Raw genomic sequence first — 6912 nt, forward strand, 5'->3', positions numbered from 1 at the left:
CCATGTCTGAGGGGCATCTTCTTGATGAGTGATATGGGAGGGCTCAGCCCACTGTGGGTAGTGCCACCCCTGGGCAGGTGGGCCTGTGTTGCATAAGAAAGCAGGCTGAGCAGGGGCCAGGGGAGCAAGCCAGTAAGCAGCATTCCTCCATGGCCTGTGCTCCAGCTCCTGCCTCCAGGTTCCTGCCCTGAGTTCCTACCTTGGGCTTCCAGATGAACTGTGACCTGGGATATGTAAGCTAAATAAACCCTTTCCTCCCCAAGTTGGTAGTGGTCAGAACATTTTGTCACAGCAATGAAGAAACAAACTAAGACAGGTGCACACACAAGTAAATAACTGAATGAACAAATGTAATAAAAAAATTTAAGAAGCCAGACATAAAAGGCCATATCATACATTGCACGGCTTCATGAATAGGAAATACTCAGAAGGGGAAAATCCATAGGCAGGTCATATACTGGTGACTTCCCAGCAGGGAGAGGGAGGGAGTATCTGAGGCCAGGAGTGATGGTTAGAGGGTTTGGGGTTTCCATTTAAGGTGCTGTAAATGCCACAGAGTTGACTGTGGTGATGGTTCTTAATGTCTATGAATAACTGAAAATCAATGCTCCCTCTTTCAAATGGGCAAATTGTGTGGGATGTGAATCTCCTGTAGGTTCCTAGAAAAGATTAAAAAGAATCTGGTCTGGGGGCTTGAGAGATGGCTCAGTGGTTAAGAGCCCTGGCTGCTCTTGCAGAGGACCGAGGTTCAATTCCCAGCACCCACATGGTGGCTAACAACCATCCATAACTCCAGTTCCAGGGAATCCGACGCCCTCTTCTGACCTTCACAGGAATGGCATGACACAGGTGCACCTATCTACATGCAAGCAATACACATACACATAAAATAAAACAAAATACTTTAAAAAGAATCTGGTCTATGGTGTTGAAGTTTCCAGGTATAGTTCTACTATACATTGAAGCTGTGTGACCCTGGGCAGGTGATCCTATCTCTCTGAAACTCACTTCCCTCATCTATAATGGGGTAGTAAACCTCCCCTACCTCGTGGGTTGGGAGAATTAAATACAACGGTGCTCATGAGGACAGGGTAGTCCTGAACTCAGTAACTGCTTAGTAAATAGTCATGCCTAGTGGTGGGCGTGGTTTGAGAAAGTGGGGGCCATGCAATGCTGCCATCTTGTGAATAGCTCAGGGTGTACACGCACAGACTAATGGTTATAGTGCCCCCGGCAGATCCACCACAGTGCTTGTGCTGCGCAGGACTAGACGCTCAGGATGCCCCCAGCAGACCAACTTCACTTGCTCTTCCCAGGTTCACTTGAGGCGGCCCCTGGCTTATGTGCAGTGTCATCATCCTTCCTGGTGACCCTGTGCAGCTGGCTTTAGTGCCCCACTTCACAGCTGAAGGCAATAAGCATTGCTCTTTGGGCCCTCCTCCCCTTCTCTCCTTCCTGGCACCCCTCAGTCCTCCTGGGCCCAAGGACTAGACTGGTGACCAGATCCCTGGGAGCCTGGAGTAGCTCACTGAGTTATACACAAAGAACTGGAACAGGATAGAAAGACAGAAAATGAAGAAGCTGTGAGAAGGGGATGGAGCCGCTTGCCCTGGGAGTCCGCCTTCCCTGCTGACTGAGATTCCGAAGCTGCAACACAACTGGAAAGGCCAAAGTTGCCTGCAGAGAGAGTGTTTTCCCGAAGACACCTCAGACAAGGGTACAAAAACAGCAAACGAGCTGTACTGACTCAGTGCCAGAATGTTTGTGACCTTGAATTTAACCGAACTAGAACCCTTCTCCCATCCCTAAATCTAAATGGTGAACCTCATAAAAACACACCTAACCATTTCATTGACGAAAGGAGATTCTTTTGAGACAGTCTCTAACCAAGGCTGGCTTCAAATACATTATGAAGCTGAGCATGAATTTCTGATCTTCCTGCCTTCCCATCCCAAGTGCTGGGATTACAGATGTGTGGCCACCAGGCCCACTTTATGTGGTACGAGGATTGAACCCAGGGCTTCAACCGCAGCCCACCCAAGGGAATTCTTTAAGAGACATAAACCAGTTCATTTATTTCTACTTAACTTTTAAACTTTGCTTAAATATATTTTTTGGACAGGGTCTTCCGTAGCTCCAGTCCACCTGGAACTCACTATGTAGACCAGGCTGGCTTCGATCTCACAGAGATCCACCTGCCTCTGCCTCCCAAGTTCTAGAATTAAAGATGTGCTTCATCTTTAAATCTTGTTATAAATTATTTCCTTTCAAGAATGTTAGCTTAGAAAAGCCACAAAATCATGTGTGTGTTGGAGTGGGTGTTCACTGTAAAGACAGTTAAGTGTGACACTAAGAGGTCTACCCATGCCTTAGGGATATCTAGTGCCCTTTTCCTGTGCATCTGTCTGTCTAAATACTTAATAAACCTGATAACTTTGCTGTAGCTCACCCTGAAATTCTTTCTTTTCTGTGGCATAGTCAAGTGTCTGGCTTTATCTGTGTGGAGGTCCTTATAGGGCAAGGGAATTCATCAGGCTGCTGCAAGGCAGTGCTGAGCATTGTCTCCCATTCTCTACAGGTATCACTACTGTGTGGGGCTGGATGTCTGATCCAGGCCTCTCACCTTCCTCTAGTCACTCTGAGAGCTAGGCCTCCTTCTGATGGGCACACTGAAGCTCCACACAGCAAAACCCCTTTGTCCAAGGAGATGCTGTCAATGGTGTGAATGAATGGATTCAAACTCAGAGTCATTTGCACACCTTCCAGCTACTGAAGCAGCCACCTCCACCCCATACTGTGCCTCAGTCACCTCACCACAGAGGTCAGAGCCCCTGATGGCAGCCACCTGGGTGAGATGTAGAGGGAGCTGGAGGTCACAAGAGCTAGATCTCTTTTCTGCCATTTTCAGTGAGTGGATGAGCTTCAGGTGGGAGGAGACAGAAACAGAGAAGAAGCAATTGGGGAAGGAGGTTAGGGGGAGTACTAGGTCTGGGAAATGTGCATTTATGTAGCACTTGCGGTATGCCAGGCACTGTATAGACCTTTGTCCCCTTCAATTCCTCCCAGATACAGGAGAGGAAGCCCAGAGAGGTGAAGACACCTGCCCAGAGCCACACAGCCCAGGCTAGGATCAGATGGGCTTCCTCTCCAGGCTCCCCATGAAGCTATACCTCCATTTCTTCCATGGAGCCCAGGTAGAAGAGGGCTGGGACAATGAGCTGGTTTGTATACCTTGGTCCTGAAAAGAGCTGGACTTTGTCCCAGAGACTGGAGACCACACCCTGCCAAGTACCAAGCTTCAATGAGGCTCTTCTGGAATTCTCCCTGGGGTGGAAACCTGAGGCCAGGTGGAGTGGAAGCCCTTCTCCTCAGATGACCGTTGCCATGGGCACAGCCACTCTGAGGGCTTAGCCACTGGCTGTGATTCCATTCCTCTGGGCAGCTGGCCTGTGGGTGTGGCCCTGTCAGTCAGAGATGGCAGCTTCAGAAGGCTGTACCACAGGGAGGGAGGGGGCATCTGGGCCTTGTCCCAGAAGGGACAGAGGGCATCAGGGCTTCCTAACTGGGGTCTCTGAGTGGTTGCTGGTATATACAGGAAGGTCTGTGGAGTGTGAATGAGTCTCTTTGAAATAATTTTTTGAGACAAAGTCTCAGGTATCCCTGGCTAGCCTTGATTTGCTATGTAGCTGGGAATGACCTTTGACTTCTGATTCTCCTGCCTCCACCTCCCAAGTGCTGGGATAATAGACCATGTACCACCACTCAGTTCAGCTGCTGCTGGGGATGGAACCCAGGCCTTTGTGCTTGCTAGACCAGTACTCTACCAATTGAGTTATATCCCCAGCCCCAGATTGAAAGACAATCTCCCTGCCCCCCACACCAGATCTAGGCCACAAAGTCTGGTGGCACAGGCTCCCCTCCCAGCTGGGAAGAGGCAGATACTTGGGACAAAGAAGGGCACAGCGTCTTTTCTGAATCCATAACAGTGACCCCTGGAGATCTTGGCTAACAGCAGCTCACACTGTGAATTGACCTTGTTACCTTCTGCTCATAGGGAGAGTAACTTTTCCTGCTCTTAGAACAGAAATCAGGCTCTTGCTACCCTGGCTAACATCCAGCAACTGTAGGCTATAACCTCCCCCTCGAATGTGAGGCTCTGGTTACTTGGGGGTGTGGCTCAGTAGCAGAGCACTTGTCCAGGACTAGGCCCTTAGTTTGACCCCCAACCCCAGGAGGAAAGAAAGGCTTCTTCCACTCCTGCCTCAGGGCCTTTGCACTAGCTATAGCTGCCTCTCCATAACCTGCTCTTTCTGTTCCTTTAGATCTCAACTCTAATGTCACCTCTTCAGAGAGCTCCCTGGCCAATCTCCAGTTTAAATCAGGGTTCCATAACTATCCCCATCACGATGCTCTGTCTGCTGCCCTTCATTGCCTTGTTCTCTCCAGCTTCATTACTCATCTCCTTTGGATGTTGGTATCTTCTTGCAGAATTCCCCAAGCCTAGCTCAGGGCATTGTACACAGTAGGTGCTCAGTAGGAGTGATTCTGCCTTTCAATCATCTCAGATCAAGGGCTGATCTAGAGATAATCACCAAGATGGTCAGCTCTCTCCAGGCCCCAGGGCTATAGTGTGGTCCCACCCCAGGTCACAGGCAGCATGCCAATGCCACTGCACTTCCAGGACAAGCCAGGGGCTGCTCAAGGGGCTTAGGGGTCTATACAGCTTGTCAGAGCTGGCTTTGAAACACCCAACCCTCGCTCCCATTTAAAGACATCGGTGGCCCAGAGAGAAGTGAACGCCCTAGAATCATGCAGGACTTCTGTGGAGCTGGAGGAATAGCAGCCAGACTGCAGGACGCTTTCTGGACTGTTCTTTATTGATGTATTGGTGTGGGCTCTGCTGTGTCTTTAAGAACAAGAAATGGGTATGTTGTGGTTTAGGTAATTGCATTGGGGGCTGGGTTGTCCCTTCAGGAACCCCAGCCATTTAACCCAGTTAACCACTGTTTAACCATCTTCCCTGCACCAGGGATTTTAAACACAGTACTTCATGCAAGGTAGAGGTGCTCCTGTCTCGGTGTACATATGGGGAAACTGAGGTTCAGAGAAATCAGTTGACAAAGGTACGGGACCTGGACTTGAATTCAAGAATTGCCAGGTGCCAACGGTGCAGGAAGCAGTGGCAATAGTAAAAGCCTGAGATCAGAGCCCTAAAGCAGAGGCTTCCGAAAGCCCAGAGTGGGCGTGACCTTCCGCCAGCTCACGGACTGGCAGACCCCGCCCTCGGCCCTGCCACGGCGCCGTGAGGACAGCGCCACCTACGGGCACTTATCGGGAACTGCGGGCGAGCGTGCGCAGGCGCGGGGGCGGCGGGTGTGTGGCCGGAAGCCTGCGGACTGCTGGACCCCGGAGTCCACCCACCGCGGAGCGGTCTAGTGCTGGCCAGTCTCAAGACTTTTGCCCTAGAACTTTGTGCGAGCTAAGAGAAGTCCGTCACTAGGCGATCGCGTAGCTGATTCCCTGTCTGCACAGTTCTGTTGGACCGGCGAGCTAGCATCTGTCGGAATCCCGGTTGTAGGGACAGGAAGACAGGTTCAGAGAGGGGAGGTGATTTGTCCAAGTCCACTGTACTAATAGCAGAACCGGTACCCATCACACCAGACATCTCCACCCGGTGAAGATGCGCCTGAGGCTTTCAGTCTTACCAAGCAACTTCCAACACTGTGCCAGTCACTTCACAAATACTGTGCTAAGATTTCAACTTCAACCTCACGGCAACTTTGGAGTACGTGCCGGCAAAACCTCTTGTTTCAGATGAGCAGGGGGCTCTGAAGGGTGACGGGGGCTCTGGCTTGTCATCTGTAACAGGCACGCATTAGAATTTGAGACGCTATCCTGGGAGCTCGGAGAATTTTATCTGAATGATAACCAACTGTTCTCGGCTGTAAGGGGTTACCTAGGAGAACTCACTGTTAGGGGCATAGGGCAGACCCCACTGAGAGGTGTGGAGTCAGACCAGAGAGGCCCCGGTGCACATTTGGCTGGGTCACTCTGGGAGTCCCCTGGGGAGTTGTTTCATTTCCTCCTCTGATAAGCCAACTCCTGACCCACATACATTTCAGGTGGTAGTGAACTGATGTGTTAAAGCACTTTTGCTGGACCTGGTATACAGTTGGTGCTCAATGCGCTTTTTTTTTTTTTTTTTTTTTTTTTTTAGATTCAGGTTCCTTGATTCTTCAACTATCCCCATGCTCACCTATTTTCTTGAGTTGAGATTTAGTTCCTTCCAGTGCCAGTGCTGCTGAGTGAGAAACAAATGAGACATGGAGTGCTTGGCAGATGGAGCACCATCTACAGTGTACTGATAAGTTGTTATTTTCTGAGACCGATGCTTAGTATTACTTAGGTGCTGGCCCCTGGAGCTGACTGACTCAGATGAGGGCTGAGGATGTGTTGCTAAGCAGAAAAGACAGAATTCAGTGTTGGAAAAGAATCACCCAAAGGACAGGAGGAGGGTACTTTTGTTTCTTCCTGCACAGGATGCTTTGTAATTTGCATTTTGTTACATACTATGGTAAAATGAAAAACCCACAAATGGTTTCCCTAAATTTCTGTGATATTAAGTATTCTTTTTGGTCACAAGCCATTTGAGTTTAATAGATGATCTGGTTTGGACAGCTGGACAAAGTTGCACCTGTGCCTCTCAGAGGACTTTCGACATGACTCACAAAGATCCACCTGCCTCTGCCTCCCAAGTGCTGGGATTAAAGGCGTGCGCCACCATACCCTGTGTTTTTTTGTTTTTGTTTTTCCCCCTCTGTGTCTCAGGTAGAATTCAGTCCCACTTTGACAAGGATGAGATGCCACCTGCATCTCTGGACTCAAAATCTCCCAGTGAAGGGGGCTGGCCCT

The sequence above is a fragment of the Nannospalax galili genome, unplaced genomic scaffold, assembly GCF_000622305.1.
Source record: "Nannospalax galili isolate Female #2095 unplaced genomic scaffold, S.galili_v1.0 scaffold103, whole genome shotgun sequence".
Taxonomy (NCBI): domain Eukaryota; kingdom Metazoa; phylum Chordata; class Mammalia; order Rodentia; family Spalacidae; genus Nannospalax; species Nannospalax galili.